We start from the raw sequence: 18,687 nt of genomic DNA on the forward strand, positions 1-18,687 counted from the left end.
CTGACTTCAGTTTAGGCGTGGGGCCAGTGGCGCAATGGATAACGTGTCTGACTACGGATCAGAAGATTCTAGGTTCGACTCCTGGCTGGCTCAATACTTTATTTAATTGACTGAAATCAAGCTGGGAATGATACTGTATACCTTTCAGTGCTTCTGGCTGTTCTCACTTTAAACACATTTTAGACGGATTTCATCTGGACATTCCCCAACATCTCTGAGAAAAAAAAGATGTAGCTTTTAAATCCAACAGGCATAATGTCAACATTTAAAGATTTGTCTGTGATGTGTATTTTAATTATGTGTCTTCCCATATGGTCTAGCGGTTAGGATTCCTGGTTTTCACCCAGGTGGCCCGTGTTCAACTCCCGGTATGGGAAAGAATAACTTGTCATTAGGTATGCACTTGTGTAACAACAGATGCAGTACTTTCTAACAACACAACAATATTCCCACAGAAACAGGAAATGTGACATGTTATGTATATTGAAATTATACAAAGCTTTTTAAACGTTGAATAAACTTCATGGCTGCATTTATTTCTCTGCAGTAAAATTCATGCAACAACAGGAGGATCAAATTAAGATATGCATCTGAAACAGAAAACCAAGGAACCTTGTTGTTGACAGACGCTATGACTGTGTACACTGGTCTAGCTGTGACCTGACTTAAGCTTAGACATGGGGCCAGTGGCGCAATGGATAACGTGTCTGACTACAGATCAGAAGATTCTAGGTTCGACTCCTGGCTGGCTCATTACTTTATTTAATTGACTGAAATCAAGCTGGGAATGATACTGTAAACCTTTCAGTGCTTCTGGCTGTTCTCACTTCAAACACATTTTAGACGGATTTCATCTGGACATTCCCCAACATCTCTGAGAAAAAAAAGATGTAGCTTTTAAATCCAACAGGCATGATGTCAACATTTAAAGATTTGTCTGTGATGTGTATTTTAACTATGTGTCTTCCCATATGGTCTAGCGGTTAGGATTCCTGGTTTTCACCCAGGTGGCCCGGGTTCAACCCCGGTATGGGAAAGAATATATTTTCGTTAGGTACCCACTTGTGTATCAACAGATGCAGCAGTTTCTCACAACACAACAATATTCCCTCAGCAACAGGAAATGTGACTTGTTATGTAGATTCAAATTATATAAGGCTTTTTAATCGTTGAATACACTTCATGGCTGCATTTCTTGCTCTGCAGTAAAATTCATGCAACAACAGGAGGATCAAATTAAGATATGCATCTGAAACAGAAAACCAAGGAACCTTATTGTTGCCTACAGAGGGTAGTGAGGACTGCACAACGCATCACCGGGGGCAAACTACCTGCCCTCCAGGACACCTACACCACCCGTTGTTACAGGAAGGCCATAAAGATCATCAAGGACATCAACCACCCGAACCACTGCCTGTTCACCCCGCTATCATCCAGAAGGCGAGGTCAGTACAGGTGCATCAAAGCTGGGACCGAGAGACTGAAAAACAGCTTCTATCTCAAGGCCATCAGACTGTTAAACAGCCACCACTAACATTGAGTGGCTGCTGCCAACACACTGTCATTGACACTGACCCAACTCCAGCCATTTTAATAATGGGAATTGATGGGAAATGATGTAAATATATCACTAGCCACTTTAAACAATGCTACCTTATATAATGTTACTTACCCTACATTATTCATCTCATATGCATATGTATATACTGTACTCTACATCATCGACTGCATCCTTATGTAACACATGTATCACTAGCCACTTTAACTATGCCACTTTGTTTACTTTGTCTACACACTCATCTCATATGTATATACTGTACTCGATACCATCTACTGTATGCTGCTCTGTACCATCACTCATTCATATATAGTATGTGTCTTCCCATATGGTCTAGCGGTTAGGATTCCTGGTTTTCACCCAGGTGGACTAGGTTCAACTCCCGGTATGGAAACAATATATTTTCGTTAGGTACCCACTTGTGTAACAACAGATGCAGCAGTTTCTCACAACACAACAATATTCCCTCAGCAACAGGAAATGTGACTTGTTATGTAGATTCAAATTATATAAGGCTTTTTAAACGTTGAATGCACTTCATGGCTGCATTTCTTGCTCTGCAGTAAAATTCATGCAACAACAGGAGGATCAAATTAAGATATGCATCTGAAACAGAAAACCAAGGAACCTTGTTGTTGACAGACGCTGTGTGTACACTGGTCTAGCTGTGACCTGACTTCAGCTAAGACGTGGGGCCAGTGGCGCAATGGATAACGTGTCTGACTACGGATCAGAAGATTCTAGGTTTGACTCCTGGCTGGCTCAATAACTTTATTTAATTGACTGAAATCAAGCTGGGAATGATACTGTATACCTTTCAGTGCTTCTGGCTGTTCTCACTTCAAACACATTTTACACGTATTTCATCTGGACATTCCCCAACATCTCTGAGAAAAAAAGATGTAGCTTTTAAATCCAACAGGCATGATGTCAACATTTAAAGATTTGTCTGTGATGTGTATTTTAAGTATGTGTCTTCCCATATGGTCTAGCGGTTAGGATTCCTGGTTTTCACCCAGGTGGCCCGGGTTCAACTCCCGGTATGGGAAAGAATATATTTTCGTAGGGTATCCACTTGTGTAACAACAGATGCTTTTAAATCCAACAGGCATAATGTCAACATTTAAAGATTTGTCTGTGATGTGTATTTTAAGTATGTGTCTTCCCATATGTTCTAGCAGTTAGGATTCCTGGTTTTCACCCAGGTTGCCTGGGTTCAACTCCACAAAGATTATCTTGTCGTTAGGTACACTTGTGTAACAACAGATGCAGCAGTTTCTCACAACACAACAATATTCGCTGGAAATGTGACATGTTATGTAGATTCAAATTATACAAGGCTTTTTAAACGTTAAATACACTTCATGGTTGCATTTCTTGCTCTGCAGTAAAATTCATGCAACAACAGGAGGATCAAATTAAGATATGCATCTGAAACAGAAAACCAAGGAACCTTGTTGTTGACAGACGCTTTTGACTGTGTACATTTGTCTAGCTGTGACCTGACTTCAGCTTAGACGTGGTGCCAGTGAGGGTAGGCAACAACATCTCCTCCCCGCTGATCCTGAACACGGGGGCCCCACAAGGGTGCGTTCTGAGCCCTCTCCTGTACTCCCTCTTCACCCACGACTGCGTGGCCACGCACGCCTCCAACTCAATCATCAAGTTTGCGGAACACAACAGTGGTAGGCTTGATTACCAACAACGACGAGACGGCCTACAGGGAGGAGGTGAGGGCCCTCGGAGTGTGGTATCAGGAAAATAACCTCACACTCAACGTCAACAAAACTAAGGAGATGATTGTGGACTTCAGGAAACAGCAGAGGGAACACCCCTATCCACATCGATGGAACAGTAGTGGAGAGGGTAGCTAGTTTTAAGTTCCTCGGCATACACATCACAGACAAACTGAATTGGTCCACTCACAACAGGAAATCAAGATTCAATGATAATGAATACCTTCATGCTGACAACGTCGTGAAGAAGGCGCAGCAGCGCCTATTCAACCTCAGGAGGCTGAAGAAATTCAGCTTGTCACCAAAAGCACTCACAAACTTCTACAGATGCACAATCGAGAGCATCCTGGCGGGCTGTATCACCCAGGTACGGCAACTACTCCGCCCTCAACCGTAAGGCTCTCCAGAGGGTAGTGAGGACTGCACAACGCATCACCGGGGGCAAACTACCTGCCCTCCAGGACACCTACACCACCCGTTGTTACAGGAAGGCCATAAAGATCATCAAGGACATCAACCACCCGAACCACTGCCTGTTCACCCCGCTATCATCCAGAAGGCGAGGTCAGTACAGGTGCATCAAAGCTGGGACCGAGAGACTGAAAAACAGCTTCTATCTCAAGGCCATCAGACTGTTAAACAGCCACCACTAACATTGAGTGGCTGCTGCCAACACACTGTCATTGACACTGACCCAACTCCAGCCATTTTAATAATGGGAATTGATGGGAAATGATGTAAATATATCACTAGCCACTTTAAACAATGCTACCTTATATAATGTTACTTACCCTACATTATTCATCTCATATGCATATGTATATACTGTACTCTACATCATCGACTGCATCCTTATGTAACACATGTATCACTAGCCACTTTAACTATGCCACTTTGTTTACTTTGTCTACACACTCATCTCATATGTATATACTGTACTCGATACCATCTACTGTATGCTGCTCTGTACCATCACTCATTCATATATCCTTATGTACATGTTCCTTATCCCCTTACACTGTGTATAAGACAGTAGTTTTGGAATTGTTAGTTAGATTACTTGTTGGTTATCACTGCATTGTCGGAACTAGAAGCACAAGCATTTCGCTACACTCGCATTAACATCTGCTAACCATGTGTATGTGACAAATAAAATTTGATTTGATTTGATTTGAATGGATAACGTGTCTGACTACGGATCAGAAGATTCTAGGTTCGACTCCTGGCTGACTCAATACTTTGTTTAATTGACTGAAATCAAGCAGGGAATGATACTGTATTAAAAAAGATGTAGCTTTTAAATCAAACAGGCATAATGTCAACATTTAAAGATTTGTCTGTGATGTGTATTTTAAGTATTTTGTCTTCCCATATGGTCTAGCGGTTAGGATTCCTGGTTTTCACCCAGGTGTCCTGGGTTCAACTCCCGGTATGGGAAAGGATATCTTGTCATTAGGTACCCACTTGTGTAACAACAGATGCAGCAGTTTCTCACAACACAACAATATTCCCTCAGCAACAGGAAATGTGACTTGTTATGTAGATTAAAATTATACAAGGCTTTTTAAACGTTGAATACACTTCATGGCTGCATTTCTTGCTCTGCAGAAAAATTCATGCAACAACAGGAGGATCAAATTAACATATGCATCTGAAACAGAAAACCAAGGAACCTTTTTGCTGACAGACGCCATGACTGTGTACACTGTTCTAGCTGTGACCTGACTTCAGCATAGACGTGGGGCCAGTGGCGCAATGGATAACGTGTCTGACTACGGATCAGAAGATTCTAGGTTCGACTCCTGGCTGGCTCAATACTTTATTTAATTGACTGAAATCAAGCTGGGAATGATACTGTATACCTTTCAGTGCTTCTGGCTGTTCTCACTTCAAACACATTTTAGACAGATTTCATCTGGACATTCCCCAACATCTCTGAGAAAAAAAGATGTAGTTTTTGAATCCAACAGGCATGATGTCAACATTTAAAGATTTGTCTGTGATGTGTATTTTAAGTATGTGTCTTCCCATATGGTCTAGCGGTTAGGATTCCTGGTTTTCACCCAGGTGGCCTGGGTTCAACTCCTGGTATGGGAAAGAATATCTTGTCGTTAGGTACGCACTTGTGTAACAACAGATGCAGCAGTTTCTCACAACACAACAATATTCCCTCTCAACAGGAAATGTGACATGTTATGTAGATTCAAATTATACAAGGCTTTTTAAACGTTAAATACACTTCATGGTTGCATTTCTTGCTCTGCAGTAAAATTCATGCAACAACAGGAGGATCAAATTAAGATATGCATCTGAAACAGAAAACCAAGGAACCTTGTTTTTGAGAGACGCTATGACTGTGTACACTAGTCTAGCTATGACCTGACTTCAGCTTAGACGTGGGGCCAGTGGCGCAATGGATAACGTGTCTGACTACGGATCAGAAGATTCTAGGTTCGACTCCTGGCTGGCTCAATAATTTACTTAATTGACTGAAATCAAGCTGGGAATGATACTGTTTACCTTTCAGTGCTTCTGGATGTTCTCACTTCAAACACATTATAGATGGATTTCATCTGGACATTCCCCAACCTCTCTGAGAAAAGAGATGTTGCTTTTAAATCCAACAGGCATAATGTCAACATTTAAAGATTTGTCTGTGATGTGTATTTTAAGTATGTGTCTTCCCATATGGTCTAGCGGTTAGATTCCTGGTTTTCACCCAGGTGGCCGTGTTCAACTCCCGGTATGGGAAAGAACATATTTTCTTTAGGTACCCACTTGTGTAACAACAGATGCAGCAGTTTCTCACAACACAACAATATTCCCTCAGCAACAGGAAATGTGACTTGTTATGTAGATTAAAATTATACAAGGCTTTTTAAACGTTGAATACACTTCATGGCTGCATTTCTTGCTCTGCAGTAAAATTCATGCAACAACAGGAGGATCAAATTAAGATATGCATCTGAAACAGAAAACCAAGGAACCTTGTTGTTGACAGACGCTATGACTGTGTACACTGGTCTAGCTGTGACCTGACTTAAGCTTAGACATGGGGCCAGTGGCGCAATGGATAACGTGTCTGAATACGGATAAGAAGATTCTAGTTTCGACTCCTGGCTGGCTCAATACTTTGTTTAATCGACTGAAATCAAGCTGGGAATGATACTGTATACCTTTCAGTGCTTCTCGCTGTTCTCACTTCAAACACATTTTAGACAGATTTCATCTGGACATTCCCCAACATCTCTGAGAAAAAAAAGATGTCGCTTTTAAATCCAACAGGCATAATGTCAACATTTAAAGATTTGTCTGTGATGTGTATTTTAAGTGTGTCTTCCCATATGTTCTAGCGGTTAGGATTCCTGGTTTTCACCCAGGTGGCCCGGGTTCAACTCCCGGTATGGGAAAGAATATATTTTCGTTAGGTACCCACTTGTGTAACAACAGATGCAGCAGTTTCTCACAACACAACAAGATTCCCTCAGCAACAGGAAATGTGACTTGTTATGTAGATTCAAATTATACAAAGCTTTTTAAACGTTGAATATACTTCATGGCTGCATTTCTTGCTCTGCAGTAAAATTCATGCAACAACAGGAGGATCAAATTAAGATATGCATCTGAAACAGAAAACCAAGGAACCTTGATGTTGACAGACGCCATGACTGTGTACACTGGTCTAGCTGTGACCTGACTTCAGTTTAGGCGTGGGGCCAGTGGCGCAATGGATAACGTGTCTGACTACGGATCAGAAGATTCTAGAACGACTCCTGGCTGGCTCATTACTTTATTTAATTGACTGAAATCAAGGTTGACTCCTGGCTGCCTCAATAGTTTATTTAATTGACTGAAATCAAGCTGGGAATGATACTGTATACCTTTCAGTGCTTCTAATTGTTCTCACTTCAAACACATTTTAGATGGATTTCATCTGGACATTCCCCAACATCTCTGAGAAAAAAAGATGATGCTTTGAAATCCAACAGGCATAATGTCAACATTTAAAGATTTGTCTGTGATGTGTATTTTAAGTTTTTGTCTTCCCATATGGTCTAGCGTTTAGGATTCCTGGTTTTCACCCAGGTGGCCTGTGTTCAACTCCCTGTATGGGAAAGAATATCTTATCATTAGGTACTCATTTGTGTAACAACAGATGCAGCAGTTTCACACAACACAACAATATTCCCTCAGCAACAGGAAATGTGACATGTTATGTATATTCAAATTATACAAAGCTTTTTAAAAGTTGAATAAACTTCATGGCTGGATTTCTTGTTCTGCAGTAAAATTCATGCAACAACAGGAGGATCAAATTAAGATATGCATCTGAAACAGAAAACCAAGGAACCTTGTTATTGACAGATGCCATGACTGTGTACACTGGTCTAGCTGTGACCTGATGTCAGCTTAGACGTGGTGCCAGTGGCGAAATGGATAACGTGTCTGACTACGGATCACAAGATTCTAGGTTCGACTCCTGGCTGGCTCAATACTTTAAATTGACTGAAATCAAGCTGGGAATGATACTGTATACAGGCAAATGTCAACATTTAAAGATTTCACTGTGATGTGTATTTTAAGTATGTTTCTTCCCATATGGTCTAGCGGTAAGGATTCCTGGTTTTCACCCAGGTGGCCAGGTTTCAATTCCCGGTATGAGGTCTAGCTGTGACCTGACTTCAGCTTAGACGTGGGGCCAGTGGCGCAATGCATAATGTGTCTGACTACAGATCAGAAGATTCTAGGTTCGACTCCTGGCTGGGTCAATATTTTATTTAATTGACTGAAATCAAGCTGGGAAAGATACTGTATAACTTTCAGTGCTTCTGGCTGTTCTCACCTCAAACACATTTTAGACGGATTTCATCTGGACATTCCCCAACATCTCTGAGAAAAAAAGATGTAGTTTTTGAATCCAACAGGCATAATGTCAACATTTAAAGATTTGTCTGTGATGTGTATTTTAAGTATATGTCTTCCCATATGGTCTAGCGGTTAGGATTCCTGGTTTTCACCCAGGTGGCCTGGGTTCAACTCCAGGTATGGGAAAGAATATCTTTTCGTTAGGTACCCACTTGTGTAACAACAGATGCAGCAGTTTCACACAACACAACAATATTCACTCAGCAACAGGAAATGTGACATGTTATGTAGATTCAAATTATATAAGTTTATTTAAACGTTGAATACACTTCATGGCTGCATTTCTTGCTCTGCAGTAAAATTCATGCAACAACAGGAGGATCAAATGAAGATATGCATCTGAAACAGAAAAAAAGGAACCTTGTTGTTGACAGACGCCATGACTGTGTACACTGGTCTAGCTGTGACCTGACTTCAGCTTAGACGTGGGGCCAGTGGCGCAATGGATAATGTGTCTGAATACGGATCAGAAGATTCTAGGTTGACTCCTGGCTGGCTCAATACTTTGTTTATTTGACTGAAATCAAACACATTTTAGGGAATGATAACTGTATTAAAAAAGATGTAGCTTTTAAATCAAACAGGCATAATGTCAACATTTAAAGATTTGTCTGTGATGTGTATTTTAAGTATGTGTCTTCCCATATGGTCTAGCGGTTAGGATTCCTGGTTTTCACCCAGGTGGCCCGGTTCAACTTCCGGTATGGGAAAGAATAACTTGTCATTAGGTACCCACTTGTGTAACAACAGATGCAGTACTTTCACACAACACAACAATATTCACTCAGCAACAGGAAATGTGACATGTTATGTAGATTCAATTATATAACGTTTTTTAAACGTTGAATACACTTCATGGCTGCATTTCTTGCTCTGCAGTAAAATTCATGCAACAACAGGAGGATCAAATTAAGATATGCATCTGAAACAGAAAACCAAGGAACCTTGTTGTTGACAGACGCTATGACTGTGTACACTGGTCTAGCTGTGACCTGACTTCAGCTTAGACATGGGGCCAGTGGCGCAATGGATAACGTGTCTGAATACGGATAAGAAGATTCTAGTTTCGACTCCTGGCTGGCTCAATACTTTGTTTAATTGACTGAAATCAAGCTGGGAATTATACTGTATACCTTTCAGTGCTTCTGCTGTTCTCACTTCAAACACATTTTAGACAGATTTCATCTGGACATTCCCCAACATCTCTGAGAAAAAAGATGTAGTTTTTAAATCCAACAGGCATAATGTCAACATTTAAAGATTTGTCTGTGATGTATATTTTAAGTGTGTCTTCCCATATGTTCTAGCGGTTAGGATTCCTGGTTTTCACCCAGGTGGCCCGGGTTCAACTCCCGGTATGGGAAAGAATATATTTTCGTTAGGTACCCACTTGTGTAACAACAGATGCAGCAGTTTCTCACAACACAACAAGATTCCCTCAGCAACAGGAAATGTGACTTGTTATGTAGATTCAAATTATACAAAGCTTTTTAAACGTTGAATATACTTCATGGCTGCATTTCTTGCTCTGCAGTAAAATTCATGCAACAACAGGAGGATCAAATTAAGATATGCATCTGAAACAGAAAACCAAGGAACCTTGTTGTTGACAGACGCCATGACTGTGTACACTGGTCTAGCTGTGACCTGACTTCAGTTTAGGCGTGGGGCCAGTGGCGCAATGGATAACGTGTCTGACTACGGATCAGAAGATTCTAGGTTCGACTCCTGGCTGGCTCATTACTTTATTTAATTGACTGAAATCAAGGTTCGACTTGGCTGCCTCAATAGTTTATTTAATTGACTGAAATCAAGCTGGGAATGATACTGTATACCTTTCAGTGCTTCTAATTGTTCTCACTTCAAACACATTTTAGATGGATTTCATCTGGACATTCCCCAACATCTCTGAGAAAAAAAGATGATGCTTTGAAATCCAACAGGCATAATGTCAACATTTAAAGATTTGTCTGTGATGTGTATTTTAAGTTTTTGTCTTCCCATATGGTCTAGCGTTTAGGATTCCTGGTTTTCACCCAGGTGGCCTGTGTTCAACTCCCTGTATGGGAAAGATCATCTTATCATTAGGTACTCATTTGTGTAACAACAGATGCAGCAGTTTCACACAACACAACAATATTCCCTCAGCAACAGGAAATGTGACATGTTATGTATATTCAAATTATACAAAGCTTTTTAAAAGTTGAATAAACTTCATGGCTGCATTTCTTGTTCTGCAGTAAAATTCATGCAACAACAGGAGGATCAAATTAAGATATGCATCTGAAACAGAAAACCAAGGAACCTTGTTATTGACAGATGCCATGACTGTGTACACTGGTCTAGCTGTGACCTGATGTCAGCTTAGACGTGGTGCCAGTGGCGAAATGGATAACGTGTCTGACTACGGATCACAAGATTCTAGGTTCGACTCCTGGCTGGCTCAATACTTTATTTAATTGACTGAAATCAAGCTGGGAATGATACTGTATACAGGCATAATGTCAACATTTAAAGATTTCACTGTGATGTATATTTTAAGTATGTTTCTTCCCATATGGTCTAGCGGTAAGGATTCCTGGTTTTCACCCAGGTGGCCAGGTTTCAATTCCCGTATGAGGTCTAGCTGTGACCTGACTTCAGCTTAGACGTGGGGCCAGTGGCGCAATGCATAATGTGTCTGACTACAGATCAGAAGATTCTAGGTTCGACTCCTGGCTGGGTCAATATTTTATTTAATTGACTGAAATCAAGCTGGGAATGATACTGTATAACTTTCAGTGCTTCTGGCTGTTCTCACTTCAAACACATTTTAGACGGATTTCATCTGGACATTCCCCAACATCTCTGAGAAGAAAGATGTAGTTTTTGAATCCAACAGGCATAATGTCAACATTTAAAGATTTGTCTGTGATGTGTATTTTAAGTATATGTCTTCCCATATGGTCTAGCGTTAGGATTCCTGGTTTTCACCCAGGTGGCCTGGGTTCAACTCCAGGTATGGGAAAGAATATCTTTTCGTTAGGTACCCACTTGTGTAACAACAGATGCAGCAGTTTCACACAACAATATTCACTCAGCAACAGGAAATGTGACATGTTATGTAGATTCAAATTATATAAGTTTATTTAAACGTTGAATACACTTCATGGCTGCATTTCTTGCTCTGCAGTAAAATTCATGCAACAACAGGAGGATCAAATGAAGATATGCATCTGAAACAGAAAAAAGGAACCTTGTTGTTGACAGACGCCAAGACTGTGTACACTGGTCTAGCTGTGACCTGACTTCAGCTTAGACGTGGGGCCAGTGGCGCAATGGATAATGTGTCTGAATACGGATCAGAAGATTCTAGGTCGACTCCTGGCTGGCTCAATACTTTGTTTATTTGACTGAAATCAAGCAGGGAATGATACTGTATTAAAAAAAGATGTAGCTTTTAAATCAAACAGGCATAATGTCAACATTTAAAGATTTGTCTGTGATGTGTATTTTAAGTATGTGTCTTCCCATATGGTCTAGCGGTTAGGATTCCTGGTTTTCACCCAGGTGGCCCGGGTTCAACTCCCGGTATGGGAAAGAATAACTTGTCATTAGGTACGCACTTGTGTAACAAGAGATGCAGTACTTTCACACAACACAACAATATTCACTCAGCAACAGGAAATGTGACATGTTATGTAGATTCATATTATATAACGTTTTTTAAACGTTGAATACACTTCATGGCTGCATTTCTTGCTCTGCAGTAAAATTCATGCAACAACAGGAGGATCAAATTAAGATATGCATCTGAAACAGAAAACCAAGGAACCTTGTTGTTGAGAAACGCTATGACTGTGTACACTGGTCTAGCTATGACCTGACTTGAGCTTAGACGTAGGGCCAGTGGCGCAATGGATAACGTGTCTGACTACGGATCAGAAGATTCTAGGTTCGACTCCTGGCTGGCTCAATACTTTATTTAATTTACTGAAATCAAGCTGGGAATGATACTGTATACCTTTCAGTGCTTCTGGCTGTTCTCACTTTAAACACATTTTAGACGGATTTCATCTGGACATTCCCCAACATCTCTGAGAAAAAAAGATGTAGCTTTTAAATCCAGCAGGCATAATGTCAACATTTAAAATGGTCTAGCGGTTAGGATTCCTGGTTTTCACCCAGGTGGCCTGGGTTCAACTCCCGGTATGGGAAAGAATATATTTTCGTTAGGTACCCACTTGTGTAACAACAGATGCAGCAGTTTCTCACAACACAACAATATTCCCTCAGCAACAGGAAATGTGACTTGTTATGTAGATTCAAATTATACAAAGCTTTTTAAACGTTGAATACACTTCATGGCTGCATTTCTTGCTCTGCAGTAAAATTCATGCAACAACAGGAGGATCAAATTAAGATATGCATCTGAAACAGAAAACCAAGGAACGTTGATGTTGACAGACGCCATGACTGTGTACACTGGTCTAGCTGTGACCTGACTTCAGTTTAGGCGTGGGGCCAGTGGCGCAATGGATAACGTGTCTGACTACGGATCAGAAGATTCTAGGTTCGACTCCTGGCTGGCTCAATACTTTATTTATTTGACTGAAATCAAGCTGGGAATGATACTGTATACCTTTCAGTGCTTCTGGCTGTTCTCACTTTAAACACATTTTAGACGGATTTCATCTGGACATTCCCCAACATCTCTGAGAAAAAAAGATGTAGCTTTTAAATCCACCAGGCATAATGTCAACATTTAAAGATTTGTCTGTGATGTGTATTTTAAGTATGTGTCTTCCCATATGGTCTAGCGGTTAGGATTCCTGGTTTTCACCCAGGTGGCCCGGGTTCAACTCCCGGTATGGGAAATAATATATTTTCTTTAGGTACCCACTTGTGTAACAACAGATGCAGCAGTTTCTAACAACACAACAATATTCCCACAGCAACAGGAAAAGTGACTTGTTATGTAGATTCAAATTATACAAAGCTTTTTAAACGTTGAATACACTTCATGGCTGCATTTATTTCTCTGCAGTAAAATTCATGCAACAACATGAGGATCAAATTAAGACATGCATCTGAAACCGAAAAACAAGGAGTAAGTATGTGTTTTCCCATATGGTCTAGCGGTTAGGATTCCTGGTTTTCACCCAGGTGGCCAGGGTTCAACTCCTGGTATGGGAAAGATCATCTTATCGTTAGGTACCCACTTGTGTAACAACAGATTCAGCAGTTTCACACAACAAAACAATATTCTCTCAGCAACAGGAAATGTGACATGTTATGTATATACAAAGCTTTTTAAACGTTGAATAACTTCATGGCTGGATTTCTTGCTCTGCAGTAAAATTCATGCAACAACAGGAGGATCAAATTAAGATATGCATCTGAAACAGAAAACCAAGGAACCTTGTTGTTGACAGACACTATGACTGTGTACACTGGTCTAGCTGTGACCTGACTTAAGCTTAGATGTAGGGCCAGTGGTGCTATGGATAACGTGTCTGACTACGGATCAGAAGATTCTAGGTCGACTCCTGGCTTGCTCAATAATTTGTTTAATTGACTGAAATCAAGCTGGGAATGATACTGTATACCTTTCAGTGCTTCTGGCTGTTCTCACTTCAACCACATTTTAGACGGATTTCATCTGGACATTCCCCATCACCTCTGAGAAAAAAATGTAGCTTTTGAATCCAACAGGCATAATGTCAACATTTAAAGATTTGTCTGTGATGTGTATTTTAATTATGTGTCTTCCCATATGGTCTAGTGGTTAGGATTCATGGTTTTCCCCCAGGTGGCCGGGGTTCGACTCCCGGTATGGGGAAGAATATCTTGTCTTTAGGTACTCACTTGTGTAACAAAAGATGCAGCAGTTTCTCACAACACAACAGTATTCCCTCAGCAACAGGAAATGTTAAATTTTATGTAGATTCAAATTATACAAGGGTTTTTAAACGTTGAATAGTATTCCTGGTTTTCACCCAGGTTGCCTGGGTTCAACTCCCGGTATGGGAAAGAATATCTTGTCGTTAGGTACGCACTTGTGTAACAACAGATGCAGCAGTTTCTCACAACACAACAATATTCGATCAGGAAATGTGACATGTTATGTAGATTCAAATTATACAATGCTTTTTAAACGTTAAATACACTTCATGGTTGCATTTCTTGCTCTGCAGTAAAATTCATGCAACAACAGGAGGATCAAATTAAGATATGCATCTGAAACAGAAAACCAAGGAACCTTGTTGTTGACAGACGCTATGACTGTGTACATTTGTCTAGCTGTGACCTGACTTCAGCTTAGACGTGGTGCCAGTGAGGGTAGGCAACAACATCTCCTCCCCGCTGATCCTCAACACGGGGCCCCACAAGGGTGCGTTCTGAGCCCTCTCCTGTACTCCCTGTTCACCCACGACTGCGTGGCCACGCACGCCTCCAACTCAATCATCAAGTTTGACGACACAACAGTGGTAGGCTTGATTACCAACAACACGAGACGGCCTCAGGGAGGAGGTGAGGGCCCTCGGAGTGTGGTGTCAGGAAAATAACCTCACACTCAACGTCAACAAAACTAAGGAGATGATTGTGGACTTCAGGAAACAGCAGAGGGAACACCCCCTATCCACATCGATGGAACAGTAGTGGAGAGGGTAGCTAGTTTTAAGTTCCTCGGCATACACATCACAGACAAACTGAATTGGTCCACTCACACTGACAGCGTCGTGAAGAAGGCGCAGCAGCGCCTATTCAACCTCAGGAGGCTGAAGAAATTCAGCTTGTCACCAAAAGCACTCACAAACTTCTACAGATGCACAATCGAGAGCATCCTGGCGGGCTGTATCACCGCCTGGTACGGCAACTACTCCGCCCTCAACCGTAAGGCTCTCCAGAGGGTAGTGAGGACTGCACAACGCATCACCGGGGGCAAACTACCTGCCCTCCAGGACACCTACACCACCCGTTGTTACAGGAAGGCCATAAAGATCATCAAGGACATCAACCACCCGAACCACTGCCTGTTCACCCCGCTATCATCCAGAAGGCGAGGTCAGTACAGGTGCATCAAAGCTGGGACCGAGAGACTGAAAAACAGCTTCTATCTCAAGGCCATCAGACTGTTAAACAGCCACCACTAACATTGAGTGGCTGCTGCCAACACACTGTCATTGACACTGACCCAACTCCAGCCATTTTAATAATGGGAATTGATGGGAAATGATGTAAATATATCACTAGCCACTTTAAACAATGCTACCTTATATAATGTTACTTACCCTACATTATTCATCTCATATGCATTGTATATACTGTACTCTACATCATCGACTGCATCCTTATGTAACACATGTATCACTAGCCACTTTAACTATGCCACTTTGTTTACTTTGTCTACACACTCATCTCATATGTATATACTGTACTGATACCATCTACTGTATGCTGCTCTGTACCATCACTCATTCAGTATATCCTTATGTACATGTTCCTTATCCCCTTACACTGTGTATAAGACAGTAGTTTTGGAATTGTTAGTTAGATTACTTGTTGGTTATCACTGCATTGTCGGAACTAGAAGCACAAGCATTTCGCTACACTCGCATTAACATCTGCTAACCATGTGTATGTGACAAATACAATTTGATTTGATTTGATTTGAATGGATAACGTGTCTGACTACGGATCAGAAGATTCTAGGTTCGACTCCTGGCTGGCTCAATACTTTGTTTAATTGACTGAAATCAAGCAGGGAATGATACTGTATTAAAAAAAGATGTAGCTTTTAAATCAAACAGGCATAATGTCAACATTTAAAGATTTGTCTGTGATGTGTATTTTAAGTATTTTGTCTTCCCATATGGTCTAGCGGTTAGGATTCCTGGTTTTCACCCAGGTGGCCTGGGTTCAACTCCCGGTATGGGAAAGAATATCTTGTCATTAGGTACCCACTTGTGTAACAACAGATGCAGCAGTTTCTCACAACACAACAATATTCCCTCAGCAACAGGAAATGTGACTTGTTATGTAGATTAAAATTATACAAGGCTTTTTAAACGTTGAATACACTTCATGGCTGCATTTCTTGCTCTGCAGTAAAATTCATGCAACAACAGGAGGATCAAATTAACATATGCATCTGAAACAGAAAACCAAGGAACCTTTTTGTTGACAGACGCCATGACTGTGTACACTGTTCTAGCTGTGACCTGACTTCAGCTTAGACGTGGGGCCAGTGGCGCAATGGATAACGTGTCTGACTACGGATCAGAAGATTCTAGGTTCGACTCCTGGCTGGCTCAATACTTTATTTAATTGACTGAAATCAAGCTGGGAATGATACTGTATACCTTTCAGTGCTTCTGGCTGTTCTCACTTCAAACACATTTTAGACAGATTTCATCTGGACATTCCCCAACATCTCTGAGAAAAGAGATGTTGCTTTTAAATCCAACAGGCATAATGTCAACATTTAAAGATTTGTCTGTGATGTGTATTTTAAGTATGTGTCTTCCCATATGGTCTAGCGGTTATGATTCCTGGTTTTCACCCAGGTGGCCGTGTTCAACTCCCGGTATGGGAAAGAACATATTTTCTTTAGGTACCCACTTGTGTAACAACAGATGCAGCAGTTTCTCACAACACAACAATATTCCCTCAGCAACAGGAAATGTGACTTGTTATGTAGATTCAAATTATACAAGGCTTTTTAAACGTTGAATACACTTCATGGCTGCATTTCTTGCTCTGCAGTAAAATTCATGCAACAACAGGAGGATCAAATTAACATATGCATCTGAAACAGAAAACCAAGGAACCTTGTTGTTGACAGACGCTATGACTGTGTACACTGGTCTAGCTGTGACCTGACTTAAGCTTAGACATGGGGCCAGTGGCGCAATGGATAACGTGTCTGAATACGGATAAGAAGATTCTAGTTTCGACTCCTGGCTGGCTCAATACTTTGTTTAATCGACTGAAATCAAGCTGGGAATTATACTGTATACCTTTCAGTGCTTCTCGCTGTTCTCACTTCAAACACATTTTAGACAGATTTCATCTGGACATTCCCCAACATCTCTGAGAAAAAAAAGATGTCGCTTTTAAATCCAACAGGCATAATGTCAACATTTAAAGATTTGTCTGTGATGTATATTTTAAGTGTGTCTTCCCATATGTTCTAGCGGTTAGGATTCCTGGTTTTCACCCAGGTGGCCCGGGTTCAACTCCCGGTATGGGAAAGAATATATTTTTGTTAGGTACCCACTTGTGTAACAACAGATGCAGCAGTTTCTCACAACACAACAAGATTCCCTCAGCAACAGGAAATGTGACTTGTTATGTAGATTCAAATTATACAAAGCTTTTTAAACGTTGAATATACTTCATGGCTGCATTTCTTGCTCTGCAGTAAAATTCATGCAACAACAGGAGGATCAAATTAAGATATGCATCTGAAACAGAAAACCAAGGAACCTTGATGTTGACAGACGCCATGACTGTGTACACTGGTCTAGCTGTGACCTGACTTCAGTTTAGGCGTGGGGCCAGTGGCGCAATGGATAACGTGTCTGACTACGGATCAGAAGATTCTAGGTTCGACTCCTGGCTGGCTCATTACTTTATTTAATTGACTGAAATCAAGGTTCGACTCCTGGCTGCCTCAATAGTTTATTTAATTGACTGAAATCAAGCTGGGAATGATACTGTATACCTTTCAGTGCTTCTAATTGTTCTCACTTCAAACACATTTTAGATGGATTTCATCTGGACATTCCCCAACATCTCTGAGAAAAAAAGATGATGCTTTGAAATCCAACAGGCATAATGTCAACATTTAAAGATTTGTCTGTGATGTGTATTTTAAGTTTTTGTCTTCCCATATGGTCTAGCGTTTAGGATTCCTGGTTTTCACCCAGGTGGCCTGTGTTCAACTCCCTGTATGGGAAAGATCATCTTATCATTAGGTACTCATTTGTGTAACAACAGATGCAGCAGTTTCACACAACACAACAATATTCCCTCAGCAACAGGAAATGTGACATGTTATGTATATTCAAATTATACAAAGCTTTTTAAAAGTTGAATAAACTTCATGGCTGGATTTCTTGTTCTGCAGTAAAATTCATGCAACAACAGGAGGATCAAATTAAGATATGCATCTGAAACAGAAAACCAAGGAACCTTGTTATTGACAGATGCCATGACTGTGTACACTGGTCTAGCTGTGACCTGATGTCAGCTTAGACGTGGTGCCAGTGGCGAAATGGATAACGTGTCTGACTACGGATCACAAGATTCTAGGTTCGACTCCTGGCTGGCTCAATACTTTATTTAATTGACTGAAATCAAGCTGGGAATGATACTGTATACAGGCATAATGTCAACATTTAAAGATTTCACTGTGATGTATATTTTAAGTATGTTTCTTCCCATATGGTCCAGCGGTAAGGATTCCTGGTTTTCACCCAG

At 40.9% G+C, this 18,687-nt stretch overlaps 12 non-coding genes across 12 annotated transcripts; all 12 read left to right on the top strand.

The window, feature by feature from the left end:
- The first annotated feature begins 20 nt into the window (after nucleotides 1-20).
- Nucleotides 21-93, top strand: trnar-acg. Its single transcript has one exon. It is a non-coding gene; the product is annotated as a tRNA-Arg (tRNA).
- A 587-nt stretch (nucleotides 94-680) lies between these two features.
- trnac-aca lies at nucleotides 681-753 on the top strand. The gene has a single exon. It is a non-coding gene; the product is annotated as a tRNA-Cys (tRNA).
- Nucleotides 754-2,535: 1,782 nt separating this feature from the next.
- trnae-uuc lies at nucleotides 2,536-2,607 on the top strand. Its single transcript has one exon. It is a non-coding gene; the product is annotated as a tRNA-Glu (tRNA).
- A 2,428-nt stretch (nucleotides 2,608-5,035) lies between these two features.
- On the top strand, nucleotides 5,036-5,108 carry trnar-acg. Its single transcript has one exon. It is a non-coding gene; the product is annotated as a tRNA-Arg (tRNA).
- A 585-nt stretch (nucleotides 5,109-5,693) lies between these two features.
- Nucleotides 5,694-5,766, top strand: trnar-acg. The gene has a single exon. It is a non-coding gene; the product is annotated as a tRNA-Arg (tRNA).
- Nucleotides 5,767-9,887: 4,121 nt separating this feature from the next.
- On the top strand, nucleotides 9,888-9,960 carry trnar-acg. Its single transcript has one exon. It is a non-coding gene; the product is annotated as a tRNA-Arg (tRNA).
- Nucleotides 9,961-11,727: 1,767 nt separating this feature from the next.
- Nucleotides 11,728-11,799, top strand: trnae-uuc. Its single transcript has one exon. It is a non-coding gene; the product is annotated as a tRNA-Glu (tRNA).
- A 303-nt stretch (nucleotides 11,800-12,102) lies between these two features.
- trnar-acg lies at nucleotides 12,103-12,175 on the top strand. The gene has a single exon. It is a non-coding gene; the product is annotated as a tRNA-Arg (tRNA).
- A 545-nt stretch (nucleotides 12,176-12,720) lies between these two features.
- trnar-acg lies at nucleotides 12,721-12,793 on the top strand. The gene has a single exon. It is a non-coding gene; the product is annotated as a tRNA-Arg (tRNA).
- Nucleotides 12,794-13,004: 211 nt separating this feature from the next.
- On the top strand, nucleotides 13,005-13,076 carry trnae-uuc. The gene has a single exon. It is a non-coding gene; the product is annotated as a tRNA-Glu (tRNA).
- A 3,368-nt stretch (nucleotides 13,077-16,444) lies between these two features.
- On the top strand, nucleotides 16,445-16,517 carry trnar-acg. The gene has a single exon. It is a non-coding gene; the product is annotated as a tRNA-Arg (tRNA).
- Nucleotides 16,518-17,759: 1,242 nt separating this feature from the next.
- Nucleotides 17,760-17,832, top strand: trnar-acg. Its single transcript has one exon. It is a non-coding gene; the product is annotated as a tRNA-Arg (tRNA).
- The last annotated feature ends 855 nt before the right edge of the window (nucleotides 17,833-18,687 follow it).

The sequence above is a fragment of the Oncorhynchus gorbuscha genome, unplaced genomic scaffold (assembly GCF_021184085.1).
Source record: "Oncorhynchus gorbuscha isolate QuinsamMale2020 ecotype Even-year unplaced genomic scaffold, OgorEven_v1.0 Un_scaffold_1253, whole genome shotgun sequence".
Classification (NCBI taxonomy): domain Eukaryota; kingdom Metazoa; phylum Chordata; class Actinopteri; order Salmoniformes; family Salmonidae; genus Oncorhynchus; species Oncorhynchus gorbuscha.